Raw genomic sequence first — 15,035 nt, 5'->3', positions numbered from 1 at the left:
GCTTGTTTGTTTGCTTTACGCTTTTAAATCCCGACGCTCTCCCTTGCCGTGCCACATGTTGAATTTTTCTTGATTAAGTTGAGACTTTTATTATGCAGTGTCCCCAGAAGAATTACAGAGGGGAAGGAGAAAACCCAACTGCATATGGCAAAGGCAGTGAGATAGATACTGAATTCCTCCAGCTTGAAATGACAGGCAGTACAAATAAAGCTCCTTTGTAGCTGTTTTAAGATGTAGCATGTACCAGCCCATTTCAACAAAAATACCTTGGGAAAAGCCAAAAGCAGGATCAGAGATGCACAGTGAGGGAAATTTTAAAGCTGCCAGTGCAAGTTTCTTCAATATGTTTGTGCAGTAGCGAACACTGTCGATTTTGACTGTGTGGCAGTAGCAGTAGTAGTAACAATAATAAAAATAATAAATTTCTTAATTGTTTGTTATTATTGTTGTTATTATTTTAGGCCTCTCTAAGTCTTGAACTGTAAAAACAACATTAGCCGCAAAACCCATCCAACTCCTCTCAGCTATGAAGTATGAAGTACACAATGAATGGAATTGGCCCTCGTGGCCAGACCATTTGGGCTACATCTTTCAGCCTCAATTCCCTCCTTCCAGTGAGGGCTGTGTTTTGCAAGAGATACACCAGCACCAAAGCCAGTATGGCAGGACTTCCTCACTTGGAAATAGGCTTCAAGCAGACCTGAAAACTCTGTTGAAGTTTGCATTATGGTGCCAGAGCAGCACAAAACAGCTCTAGCATCTGGCCTCAGGGGCTCAATCAGTTCTGTATGAATACTCATATGATGCAGTTATCATCAGCAAAGCCCATAGCTAAGCGCCTTGCTACCAAGTCTCATGGCTTTGATTTAAGGAGCTCCCAGTAATCTGGGACACTACAATTAACATATTTAATAGAGCGACTAATGGGAAAGGAAAAGGGGGGAAACCTGAAAACCACAGTTTTTGCTGATGACAGGGTGGGAAAGGAACAAAACCCAGAAGTTTCAAACTACGAAAAAGGCACACAGTGACTAGTTAGTTTCTCCCTTATATTCTCCACAGTGCAAGGGGAAAAAAAAAAAAATAATCACAGAAATTAATTAATAGCCAGTAATCCCAAACAGACTGGTTTATCTTTTCCAAGGTAATGTACAAGATTTAAACACTTATTTTGGGACATTTTTACAAGCCTGCTCATCAAAAGGCAGATGATCTGAACTTTATGAACACCAAACCCTTCCAAAATGTCTCACATACTGGCACACAAAATGTACAGACTTATTTTTAAAACATACTTCTGTTCCCTACCTGCAGGAGATCACGAACTATGCAGGTGGGTTATTAAAAGTGTTGGGCAACAACTAAAGGTTCAATAAAGTAATCTGTAGTTGTTCCAGGTAAGAAAATTGCAACTGAATTAATCTAGTTTATAAACAGGACATAAACAAAAGTAGAATCCCTTATTTAAGAACAGACAATGTTATTACAATTACGATAAATAAAACACGGCTCTTCTGGACAGCTGGGGACTTAGTGCACTGATCTAGCTTGGGACACAAGATCAGCTTCAGCTGGCTTGGAGAAGCAGCCAGAAGCAGCAGTTCATCTGATCAATGGCCAGGTAATAATAATGTATTACATACCATATTGCTGAGTTATAGTTATGCAGAGCTGTAACAATTGCCAGACCAAAACTCTAGCAAGATAGCTGGGTGACTAAATACATATTTATCTTTTACAGTGTCTTTTACATGGTTATTTAATTATCTCCAAACCAAGTATTCTAAACTGAAGAAATAGTTTCTAATTATATTCAAATGGGTGCCTAAATAACCTTAGTTCTGCCTCGGGTTTTCTGTACGTAGTATACCATGTAGCACATTTGTTTCATATGGTTATTATAGCCAGTAAACATAAAATGATTACAGGGCCACTGTAGCGACTATGGTGTCATATTAGATAAAATGACTCTTTGAGCAAGGTCTTCCAGCTTTCCAGTATCAAGTCTTCATTGTATCCCCACTGGAGAGTGAAGGCCAGCTGTCCTTAGAGAAGAGGTTAAGTCACGTTCAAATGACAAAGAAAAGTAGAGGTATTTTTTGTGCTTTCAAGCACTCTGGAGTTTTATTCCTTCTAGAAACAATAGTGGAGGGAAGCAAAGTTGAGAGATGGCAAGTGTTTAAGGAATTTCTTCCAGCAGAACATGATTTTTCAGTGCTGGCAAAAAGCTATATTTGGCAAATAATGACCCTAAGTGGAAGTTGATCACATTTCTTTAACAATGTAACCTACAGACAAGAGGTTTTTCCATCGTTAAAACAGGTCCAACTTTAGGTGCTTACAGAATCTGTTTATAATCAAGCTAGTTAATGGATTTAATTGTAAACTTGGACAATATATGAACTATTTATAGGGTATGGGTAGCACTCATCTGAGCTCATTTGGGTGCTCTAAGAGTCAGGTACTTGGGGCAGCTGGGCATCTGGACTCCCTCATGGAGGACAGAAAAAGCAGCTCAGCAGCAGGGAGCTGATTTATTGGACTGGGTAGAGCTCCTGCTCTCCAGACATGACCAGTGTCCATACACACACCTGTTTTTTCAGAAACATTAGATGTTTCTAAAGTATTAAAAGTGGATTATTGTATTTCCAATCCCTTGGGAGTAGGTGCTGGCTAGAAACTTTTCAGCCCCACCCACACTACCCCTGCTCATCTCTGTCCCCTCCAATCCCCAAGAAGGTTTGGTTATCCTTCTCCTTTGCACCAACTCAGATAACTCAGAGATATAAAATGATTTGGTTCTAAAGAAGCATTTTTTTTTCCTATTACCTACCTGTTTCTCAATTGTCTTCCTGACATAATCTTTTTTCTTTAGTCATCCCATTTTCACCAGTCCTGGACACACCAGCAGTAGAACAGACACAGCAGTGGAGGCAGCAGATCCTTGTGTGGGGGCAAAGAAGAGTGTGAGAGGGTATACTGGATCCACTGATGAAGGATCCATAACATGGAGCTGCACCCTAATTTTCAAGAGGATTCTGCATTTTTGTGTCCATTCAGACAACTCAGAGGCTACATGCAATACTCAACACTGCCTAGGTTAGACACCCACAGCGCTGTTTTCCCAGCTAGAGTAATCTGTTCATCCTCTTTCTTCAGTGTTCCCTTACCCCTCATCTTCAACTACTGTCTGCCTGAGAGGCAGAGCACAATGACACCTTGTCCAACTGGCCATCAATGAGATGAGCTGCCACAGCGCTCTGACATCCCCTGCACCATTCCTCCTTCACACCTGCTCTTTGCCAGGCTCTTTCAATAGGCACACCTTCCTTGGGCCTCTCCAACAATCCTTCATCAAATTGTCCCTAAAAGTCTAGGGGCCAGGACACCCACCTTCTTCAGCATTTCTGCATTGCTGCCTTGCTCTATCACACACTACCCAGCTTGGATTTGTGCTGTCCCCCAAGGCCAGAGAAGCAGACCTTCCTCCACCCCCACATCAGTCCCCTGCCTGGATCAGACAGCTCTCCTGCAGCTGTGTGTGGCCTTGTCCCAGAAACTTTTATCCTAAAAATTTAGTAGAAGAGCAAAATACCTCCTTGATACCCCACTGTTAACGTCAATAGAGTGACTCCAGGAATGAACTGAGTGCACTGGAAGAGGAAAAATTTGAGCAAAGTAGAAAATAAATAAGTAATTTCTCTAGAGATATTTAGACACACACATGCACATACAGTCAGATTTTGAAATTTAATTTGCTTGTGAATGGCGCTGAACAGATTCAGTGTGGTTGCTTGTGTAGATGTGTCCCCTAAACAGTAACTCAGCACACAGAGAATAACATTCGTTCATGCATCAACATTTTTGAGTTAAGATACTTCTTTATTCCAAAGATTGTTGATTAGCCCCCTTTCAAACTCAGTATCCACTGTCTGCTCCTTACGTGAATCATGTTCGGCGCAGGACGTTGCTGATGCTTTGTCACAAACAACCTAGGAATAAAAAGATCGGCATTTCAGTTATTTTTCCTGCATCTTGTTAAAAAACATACTAGGAATTTTGAAGAAACCTAATGCATAAATACATATTTTGTCTCATTCGATAGCATATACAATTCAAATGACACTGCATTAGAAAATCAAGGGCCTGCTGTTATTCACCAACACATTAAATACGAGCGATTTATTTCTTTACCTTGACATTAGTCAGAGGGCCAAATCACAAAATGATGCAACATCACTTAACTGCCTGCCCCACCTTCCCCCCAACAAGCAACCAGAAAGCTACTGACCGCTCTAATACCAAATGCTATTTCTTTTATCTTATCAACCATCGCCTCTTCTGAGCCGTGAGGACAATAAGAGATCGGTATTAGCAATCTCAGCCCTTCTCAGACTGTTGGAGGCTTGCATATCTTAACTGATGTGCCTAATTAGATACAGCAGTGATTCAGCCTTCAGCTGCGGTTCTGTGGTGCTGCTTCCAGGGTGCATCGGCGTGCTCTGCATCACCCCGTGACTGAGGTGTTTACTCTTCATCTCAATCGCTGTTATCTGTCAGAAGTGATACCAGACTGCTTTCCAAAGAACACCACTCCTTCCCTTATTTATATGGAAGTACTTTCACCAGAAGGAGCAAGTTATCTTTGACTGAATGTTATTCCAGTGGAAGATAATAGCCTGGAAATCTTGGTGTCTTCCAGCCCCGGACAGGAAAGTCTGCTGAGCTTTCCTGGGGTGTCACAGAGGAACACTTTGGCACATTATTCATACTCCAAGCCTGCTCACTCTGCCTAGTGACATGGAAAGCTCTGTCTCATAGGTTGCAAGCTTGTGAATTCTTATGTGCCATTAACTAGATGACATATTTTTGCTTTTTCCTTCTTCTCTTTTCTCTTTTCTCTTTCCTCTTTCCTCTTTCCTCTTTCCTCTTTCCTCTCCTCTCCTCTCTTTTCTCTTTCACCTTTTCTTTTTTAAATTTTATTTTCTTTTATTTTAGATGGAATGACTTTCAGCATCTAGTAGTAAGAACTAGAGATGAACTGCTGCTCTGAAGGGAAAAGGTCTGTGTGTCATTAACCTCATCAACCTCTGTTGATTTAACAAAGAATGTAAGCAAAGAAATGTATCCGAAAGAATGGCAAAAAAATCAGTGTTTTCTCAGGCTTTATCCTTAGTAGATTAGAACAGCAAGAATATCCTTCGACAAACTTCAAAAGTGTGAAAGCCATGGTAGATAGCATGTTGTATTTGCAGATTTAAAATTACAATGGTCCACAGCTAAAAATCTAGGTGCCTCAGTCTGGGGCAATTTTTTGCCCATCTGGAGCAAAAAGACCTCTGCTGAAATAAGAAGATGGCACCTACTTCTGTAAGGCAAGGACATTGCTCTTTAATATCAAAGCCCATTATCACTTCTACTTACTTGCCAATTGCTATGTTTAGTGCTCTGTTTTCCATTGCAATAGTAGACCCTTAAGGGAAGCTTGAAAATCCATCTCTTTATCATGTTTTCAGCTCTAATAGAAGATGTACAAGGCCCTGAACTCAGCTCTTTGTGAATTAAAAGGCTTTTAATTCATCTTTAAGGAAACAATTAGAGATCATCCAGAGCATATAAATTAATCTGATTTTTCTTTCCCTCTATCAAGACTATTATATATCTCTTTTCTTTTTCTTCCAGGTTGGCTTCTATTTTCTCTCAGGTGCAACTGAAGTTTCCTGAGGCAATGAACTGAAAGAGAATCAGCAACATCTGGAGTTATCTACGCTTCTGCCAAATAAAATGAACACATCTGAAGAGGGCTGCTTCTCAGAATAAAAAGGGAAGTGATGACTAATAAGGAAATGCAATTTACCAAAAATATCTCATTTTGCCTTTTCTTAAATATATCAGTCTCCTAAGTCTCCTTGACCACCTAAATGTCCTACTTGAATCATGCAACAGTAAGATTTGTCAAGAAAGAACAAATATTTGGCACTTCTGTATGCTGTCTGGAGGTGAATCCAAGTTTAGAGATCATTTCATAGTATCTTATAAACCATAGACTTTGCATCTGAGTTAACATCCCTCAACTCCATTTTCATCAACAGAAACAGGCAAGGTAGGATTCATTGCAGATATCTAGACATTTTCAGCAGATATCTAAAATAGCTCAGATGAACTGCACCTTAAAAGCAGCAGTTGCTCTCTTTTGAATGAAAAGGCAGCTCAGGACAACTAGCTCAGCCATGACATCTATACTTGTAGATGTCTAATATTAGGAAATATGAGGGTGACCTCCCAAAACTGTCCTGCAGAATCATCCCCCCCTTGCATTCCTCCTTATCTTAGCTTCCCCTTTTTGTAACTGGCACTCTCCTGGAAAGGAGGGGACCATAATCCATAGACAAGAGAGGTTTTTGTCATCTTCCTTACAAAATTTTCTTAAAGAGGTGATATGAACATCAGCATTTATCTGTTACTTAGGTATATTCAGCTTAAGTTTCTTGTCCTTACTTTTAAGCCTTTACTCTTAGTTCTCCTTCCCATCCTGTTTCTTTTTGCCCCACCTTAAATCTCATTCTCTAGGAGCCCTCCTTTTTCAAGTCCCTCCAAAAAATCATTCCTCCCCACTTGGCTCGATTAATCCTGACCTAATATGTGAACAGCTCTGCCAAACAGTTACTGGAACCAACCTAGTGTGCACCTTCCTTAAACAGCAGTTATGGGATCTTGTCACATACAAATTGTACTGTCTAGAATTTCACTTACAGGCTACCCATGGATGAGACACCTATGGTAGGTGTGTAGTCACATGAGTCAGTGAAGCAACAGTCTCCTCCAAAGGAGCCCTCAGATTGTGTGAAGTTTTAAATTCCCCATGAAGATACTCATTTCTTTTCACTAGTTACATAGAAGGAGGCCTGAGTGGCAATATTCCTTATTTTACGTCATCCATGAAGTGCCAAAAGATTGGTAGGGTGAACCTGAGCTTGTATCTTTTTTTTCCTATAGGAATATATCTTAACATTTCTTTTAATACTTGGAAATAATAAATACAAACAACTACAGAGGCACAGAACTTTCAGTTGCCTCAGGGCACTCTACCTGCTCTGAAGCCTATTCTCACCTTAGATTTAGTGATTCTTCAGCTGCTACTGATGTTAAGAGGAATGCTGCATCTGGCAAAATAAGGCCTGCTGACACTACCAATGGACCTCACCAATCAGCAGTGCAAAGAAAAAAAAATAAATGCAACAATGGAAGGAAAAGGGAAATAAAACCAAGCTTTATACCTTTACTAAAAGCCTCTAATATCCTCTCTCTATTACTACAAAAGCAAAGGGATGTTGCAAATTTGGATACACTGGAGAGCAATTTTTTTCTCTTTGATGTCGCTGATGAAACAACAGGTCTCTCCTCTCTTCACATTCAATACAAACAGCAAAGGGACTCATCCCAGCATGAAACTGGGAGCAGTGCCTGAGCTGCCCCTCTCCTGCTAACAGCAGGGGGATGGGTGCTAAAAGCAGGGAAGGTCATCCCCAAAGGTACAAGGGGTTCAGAGTGAGGTGGCAGGTCTTGGGGAACAAGGTCACGCTTCGGCAGCACAGTTCTGTGAGAAAAGGAGGGCACATGCCAGGATCTGCCCCATCCCATAGCAAGTATTCTAGTCGGAAGAAAGACAAACTTGAAAATCTTCCCCTTCAGTTTTTTTGTCATTTGAGGAATGCATGAGGAAATCACATGATCCATTCAGCCTAACTCGCATAAACTTAGAAAAGCATGTGGCTTGAATTTTACAGCCTTTTCTTATCATTAGTATTTTTCCTTCAAATCTCACATTTTGTTGGGCTCACAGAACAACAGCAAGGGCTGTCCTGCAGCTAATTTGAGGCCTGCCGATTCCCTGTGACTGCAAACAATCTGCAGCTTACTGGATAAAGTGTCTTCTTTGTATTTCGAAAATAGTCAGCACAAATCCAATTAAAAATGTTTCTTTTCTTTCAAATATTATATTGTTCTGAGCGTTTCTGTGTAAGCAAGGAACCCTGGATTACATTCCTCTCCAGGGGATCCTAAATGTTTATACAAATCACAGTAGGCAGCATTACAACACTTCCAACTTTTGCCACATGCACTTTGTCTAAACTCGAACTTGGTCAGAAATCTGTCACACTGCAAACTGTAAAAAAAGAGAAATGAAAGGAAACTGCCTTATTTTTGTTCCTTTTGAGGATGTAATTCTATTAACAGTTCTGTACGTCTTTTCCCCATCAATTTAATTACAGATTAATTAATTCTTAGCAGTTTTCTAAAGCCCAGCAAAATATCATCTGACCCAAAACATTTCACAGCAGGGAAAAATTGCAAGTTAGATAAAGAGAAAATCCATCCTTTGGGGAAAAAAATGGTGTTTAGAAGAACAGGCAAGGGTAGAAAAAAGATCAGCTCTCCCTTTCCTCAGCAAACACATGTCGCTGCATGTCTTGCTCGTTACATTTCACTCCTTTCCATTTCTGCACATCATGCCCCAGACTGAGCTTAACTACAAACTGGTAATGCAGTATCCAAGGACTTCTTATTTTATGCCTCTTCTTGAGGATATCAACATTAAAGTGGTTGAGATACAGCCATGGCCATGCCTTTGCCATTGGTGTTGTTCCACAGTCGTGGATCTCTGTTCAAACAGGCACACAAAGCCTGAACGTGCTTGGAGGTGCAACCCGATGATTTAGCCTGTGTCTCAGGCTGAGACAATGTGGTGAGAAATAGCAGGGTCTACATTACAAATGCCCAGGCCCTGGCAAAGGTTACATTTATTGTTGTCCAAGACAATTTCGGGAGGGACTTGAATTTGCACCCTTTTCTGTGAGCTTGTGTGCTGCTCCTACCAGGCAGGTTGTGTCTGCCATCTGCTTACATTTATGTTTTTATAGGGCCTTTTATCACAGGGCTCCCAAAGCACTTTACACACTTACACCTTGATTCTCTGTTGTAACAGGAGGCGAGTTTAAATTAAAATAATGTGCAGGTCGTAATCTTGGAATTGGGCTTTAGAGCCTCCTTTTTCACCTCTCAAGTGGGGCTATTACAAAGCAGGTACAAATAGCCAGAGCCAGGCATTTCAAGCCACAGTAGGAAAATCACAATATTTCTGCAAAAGGAGAAAACAGAAAGAAAAAATGAAGCTGTGTTTCACATACATTGCTGATAAATCTCACAGCATTAAAGAGAAGCACATCTATGCCTTTGACAACTGTGCAAAGGGGTAACACTCTACTTGGCATGAAGAAAAGGAAGCACAACTCAAAAAACACTTACCTCCTTGTCCTTATATACAATTAGTGGTGGATTACTTCTGCACGTAACAGGGAAGCCCAAAGAAAGGAGAAGTCTTCTTTCAGGTGCCCCACTTCAGGGAGGGGGAACTGATGTTCTCAGCTATTGCAGAAGGTCACAGTGGCAGGCCAGGAAAGGCACAAGATGTGACATGTCCCTCCTGTACACACAGCAGGTATAAGTGACATTGCTATGCTGACCGCCTGGGGAAGGGGACAGAAGCCGAAGCAGCGCAGGAAGCTGAATGCAGGAAGCACGGGAGCAGAGAACAGGAGTTCATTTTTGGAAGTGCTTCCACAGGGTTAGCAAGTTAATTAGTTGCACAGCACGGGCCCAACCACCACGCCATGAAGCTTTTTTTATTAAATCTGCTTATTTTTGGACCCTCTGTTGCTAATTCAACTGCCACTGGCCAGGCCAATCAGAGAGAGCACGCTGCTCCTGCGGGCACAGGTGGACACCCACAGCCCACACTTGCACCTGAGCCAGCCACCTCAGGCTCTTCTACTGATAATGCAGAGAAAGGTTTTCCTTGGGGAAACACTTCCTCTCTTCCTGGAACTGATGGAGAAAATAGGACAAATTATTTGTACTCAACGAGTGTTTGTTTCATTGCACCCTGAAGTCAGGAGAAAGGACAATTCTCACACACTCCACCCTGCAGAATAGGCCAGTGAATCTGTTCTTGCAGAGCACTTTAAAATAAAAAAATAAAAAATAAAAAAATCAACATAAAAACATAAAAATAAAAATTAACAAAACAAACAAAAAGCTGTGAAAATTAAAGCTGGTTACCTACAACTGAGTCTTCAAGACATACAACCCTACATATGCTAGCTCATCACTAGGAAGCATAAGTTACTCATTTACATGATGGCATACTAACTTGACTTCCCAGATCAAAACACCTGATCCAGAGAGAAAGACTGAGAAGGTAAAAAAATACATGAGAACAGGAGGTGAGCAGGCATGGGGTAAAGAGCCAGGAGAGGCAGGAAGAGCAGTAGGAAAATAGTATCAGAGACTGAAAGAAAAAAGCAGAAGCTGCAACGTTATAAATCTATTTCATTCCTGAACTCTTTTTTCTCTCCAAGTCTTTTCCTCATCCACCCTGACCCTCACTTCTGTTCCGTGGCTCACTTTGTGCATCCACTGCAGCACAACTCACTCCTTCACCTGCACAGAGTCATTGCCACCCACAGAAAATTCCTACAAACATCAGCCTGGGGTGCATTCTGGAGCAAAGGGGGGGCCTGAAATAGCTCCCGCTGACACCCTGCTCTTGCAGATAAATAACTCGGCACTCACTGGAGCTGGGACTGGAGTCCAAGTCCTCTGGCAGTTTTATGAAACTCTAGCTGTTCCTCGCCTTTGCTTTTCGAAAAGCACATGAAATGAAATGGCTTGTTCCGGGGCAAATGACACAATGGTGCTAAACGGCATGATTTGTTTGTTTGTTTCATCCCAGGAGGGGAGGAGGAGGGAAGGAATGTATATTTGATCTAATCCAAACCAATTTTTTTGTTGCCGTTGTTTCTGCTAAACTCAAAAAAGAAAAAAAAAAAAAAGCAATGGTTTGAATAGCCCTACATGAAAGAAGTTTGAGAGAAAGAAAGAGATACTAGACTGCATTTTATTCTCAAAACTCGTTTGACCCTCTGACACCTCAGCCTGAGAGGAACTCACTTACAAAACCCAGCGTTCAGAAATAAATTTTAGAAACAGCCCAAGCTGCCCCACATTCAGGAGAAAAGCTGTTTATTTACTCTGCCTTCTCTTGCAGTGCCTGTATGCTTGTGTCAGAGCATGCTCTGAATTGCCCACTGACCTACATTCCCTGGGACACGAAGCTGTGCCTCCCTGCTCCAGGGCTCGGCAGCACCCCTTGCCCTGGCCCTGCACTCCCTCTTCAGTGTTTCACCAGCTCTTCCAGCAACACTCTGCATAAGTGGATAATGTCTCAGGCCACCGAAGCATGCTTTTAAATGGATAGCCAGCCAAGTGTATATTAATTAAACTTAAAAGTTCTATTTATTGCCAAACACAGGGGGATTACACAGACAACAAGTGGCGGAAAGTACTCCAAAATGTTCTCACCCCTTTAATTACTATGCTATAGTTAGCCCAGCGAGCTGATGTATAATCAGCACTGCTGTACGCACTGTTTACAGCAAGCACTCAGGAGAAACACACTTCACGGCCTCTTTCAGCAGCTGCCACGTTTGGAGGGGCAGGAGGAACACAGAAGGCACCAAAGGGCCCTTTTCTTTATCTCCTCCCCTCAGAGCTGCTCTTTTCCAGCACCCTGCTGTGCTCCCTGGTCCCGGGGGGGTTTTGCCACCAGCCCATGACCCCCTCAGCAGTGCTTGCAGTGCATCACACCAAGTCTCCCATCGTGCCCAATGTGTACCTCTCCCAGAGCTGCCACCATGGAAGTTAATTACCATTGCTCCACACTTTGCTGCTGGCCGATTTTAGAGCTGGGCATCTTAGGAGTTTGAATTAATTTTATGCCTTCATGTTTCGTGTGCTTACAGCTCATGCATTTCACAGGCGAGCTCAGCAGTGAAGTGAAGAAGCCAGGAAGATTTGGACCCCCCAAGAGGCTGATCCTCTTCCCGTGAGCCTGTCACTGCGACCAACCGCTTGAATTCAGAGAGATCAGTGCTAGACCTGATTCTACTCAGCCCCTCTAAGGGCAGCTTGCAAGCCCTCACCAAAAGTGTATCTTCTTTATAAAACTGAAGATGGAAAAAATCAGCAAAATATGGTGAGAAATTAATAGCCCTGTTTGAAAAAGCCCTGCTCTCACTCACACATACCACTACACAGAGTTAATAGCACTGACCTCTGTGCTCCTCTGTTCCCCTCTCTCCCAGCAGTGCCTCACAAGCTGTAGCATATTGCTTTCTGCTACTCAACTTAGCTGCCTTCAGCACTGGCATCTCATTTTCCTTCCCTGAATCCTCAAACCCTCAGTTCATTTCCAGGTGTTTTCATTGAAATAGCATGAAAAAGAATACACATACACCCATTAGCAAGCCAGCAAAAACCTTTTCATCCTCTTGCATTTTCACAACTGATTGCAATCAAAACAGCAACATGCATTTTTCACACGACCCTGGGTCTGTGTTTCAAAAGTCATATCCACTCCCAACTGTACACATTTCCCCATCCAGACAACCTGCACAATATGAGGAATATGTAAATAAAGTCGTGGTAAGCATGGGAAACAGCTGAGTAAATCACATTACAGCATCACAATGTCTGCCACTACTACCACCGCTCTTACAAGCAGTCTGAGGCACCTTGTACTTTTAGTACCTCCACACTCATATAGTTAGCAGTTTTTGGACAGCAGTCATGTCTAACCTTCACCAAAACATTCTGACTTCACCTTCCAGAACCTCAGAGTCTGTCTCACAAGGTCCAGCAAGCTGCTCTTCTACCAAGTAGAGGGAAGTGAAGGTATAAACACTCCCCAGCTTCAAACCTTGGGCTTCTCTGCAAGATAAGGTCTCCCTGACTGGCTGAAAACATCACCTGGGGAGTCATCTGCAAGCCTAGAGCTACCAGGGCAATGAGTGACACTTTGGCCAGTATTTCTCATCAGCTATACCACCTGTCATGTTCTACCTCCAAAAGCTCTGATGTTCAATCTGAGACCAGGATATCTAAGGATTTCAGGATTAATCAAGAAAGGAGGGATTCTGCATCTTTCCCATTCCACAAATTGAATAACACCAAAGCTTTTCAAAGAGAAGCTGGTCAGAAATTTTCCGATCAGAAAACAGAAATTCATTCCTTCCCAAACTGTTGGTGCTTTTCCAAACACACCTGACATCTCAATTGTCTGGGAACCTCACTCGAGGCTTTGGAGGTGAGCCTTGGGATTTGGGACACCTGGTCAGCACTCAGGGTCTCCTTCCCTGCAGAACTGCCATGGAACTAGGAGTCTTGCAAACTTCCAGCAAAGGTTTACTGTCAAGGCTGCATTCCACTGTCCTCTCTGTCCCACTGAGCAGGTATAGACCCTGCTGAGCTGCTGGAAATTTCTTCAATCTTTCTTTGCTTTGCTTGCTTTGATCTGCATCACATTTCAGAGCAACAGTATTTCTTTCAAACTGAAATCCAAATTTTTAGGCAGCTAGTTATTTGCTATATTGACAATATCAGGACCAAAATGCAAAAGGTATACACTTATAAATTACTTTGAGACATATTAAAAATGCCCTAAGATGAACAACTGGCAGATAAACAAACTGAACAACCCCAAATTACACAGGAGTTCATGCATATGCATGCATGTGCATGTACCACCTCACAAACTGAAAGAAAATGTTTCCTGACATAGGACAAGCATTGCCTAAATGGGATTAACATGCTGAACTACTTTGTGTCTGCATCTGGCACAACTTTTGCTGGACAGATGACTCACATCCATTCTGCTCTTAATTGCTAAGTTTTTGAAGACTTATTCTTATGCTGTCCTATCTTCCTGTAATGGATAAAAACATTAATTTCCTTGTATATGGCAATGTGTTTCCATATATCCCGCTGCCAGGTGTTCCTGTGAACCAGGTGGCAATCCATTCTGCTCTGAATCTTGACTGTGTTTCACAGACTTGCTAGGACTGTGTCTTGTTGGCATTTTCAAAAGCAGGAAGAAAGGCAGTTTGCCATTTCTTTAGAGACCAGCAAACACAAGTGCTGCCCAAAGAGCTGCTGTCCATGTGAGTGGTGATGTACTACATGTATTCGCTTTTCTCAGGGCTGTCTGCAATGAGAGTGGTGGTATTGGTGGATATTATCAGCCTCAGGGTGGGAAGATGCAGATTGCCCCAGAAGACCTTTTTCAGATATTTAGAAAGAGGTTTTGCTCCCTGGGCAGTATGCCTGGCCACTGTGCCAAAGACACAGAGGAGCCCTTTATACCATGTGAAAGCCTTCTCCCAGGCACAGTCCAGGGAGCTGCAGAGCCCCAGAGCTGAGCTCAGCCCTTCAGTCCATCACTGTGGACTTACTCAGGCATATGCACATGGCCTTTAGGTCTGAAGCCCTCCTGTTTCCCCAGAAATCACTGCTCCTGCTCGGGTCTGGTTCCAGCAAAACCCATTCCCTGACTTTTGTGTCATTCTCCACACTGCCGCATCAGCAATGGCACTGCAGCCAGTTCCTTGCAGAACCAACCTCAGACCCAGGACGTTCCTTCTGTTCCTTGGGCCATTAGAGAAGTGTCACCAGCTGGACACTGAGTAGGGAAACTCGTGAGTCATACGGCACCCAGTGGTGCTCCAGAAGTCCCTGTGTGAGTGATGGGCACTCTGCAATGCAAATAAATAAAAATTCTTCTGTAAATATGACACAGTGATGCTGCCACTGATTTGCACATAAAATAGCAAATGCACAGCTCGGCTCGTTTTGTGAGATTGAGGGGTGGCTTGAGATACAAGTTAAGTAGGGTTTTATTTCTGGCTTCACCCCTAGGACCAGTGTTCACTGATATTGGTATTTAAAGAAGCGCTTTCTTCAGCATGGCTACAATCCAGGGTGTGTGGTGTGGTGGTCTTTTTTTTCCTATGCTGGCTTCAAACAAGCTGTGGGTGTCTAGGTGGGTGGGTTGAGTGACATATTAGTGAGGAAGCTTCCTCCCCTTTCAGAGCTACATGGAGAAGTCAGAAAGGCATCGTTTTAGAAAGTGACAGGCAGAT

At 42.5% G+C, this 15,035-nt stretch overlaps 1 long non-coding RNA gene across 1 annotated transcript; it reads right to left on the bottom strand.

Moving 5' to 3' along the window:
• Positions 1–3,700: 3,700 nt before the first annotated feature.
• LOC107202561 lies at positions 3,701–12,580 on the bottom strand. The gene is made up of 3 exons (XR_001520728.3): positions 9,307–12,580; positions 8,964–9,139; positions 3,701–3,992 (listed from the first exon to the last, which is right to left on the bottom strand). It is a non-coding gene; the product is annotated as an uncharacterized LOC107202561 (long non-coding RNA).
• Between the last annotated feature and the right edge of the window lie 2,455 nt (positions 12,581–15,035).

This window comes from Parus major, chromosome 3, assembly GCF_001522545.3.
Source record: "Parus major isolate Abel chromosome 3, Parus_major1.1, whole genome shotgun sequence".
Taxonomy (NCBI): domain Eukaryota; kingdom Metazoa; phylum Chordata; class Aves; order Passeriformes; family Paridae; genus Parus; species Parus major.
The sequence above is the reverse complement of the archived record's forward strand: the minus strand, read 5'-3'. Positions and strand labels throughout refer to the sequence as shown.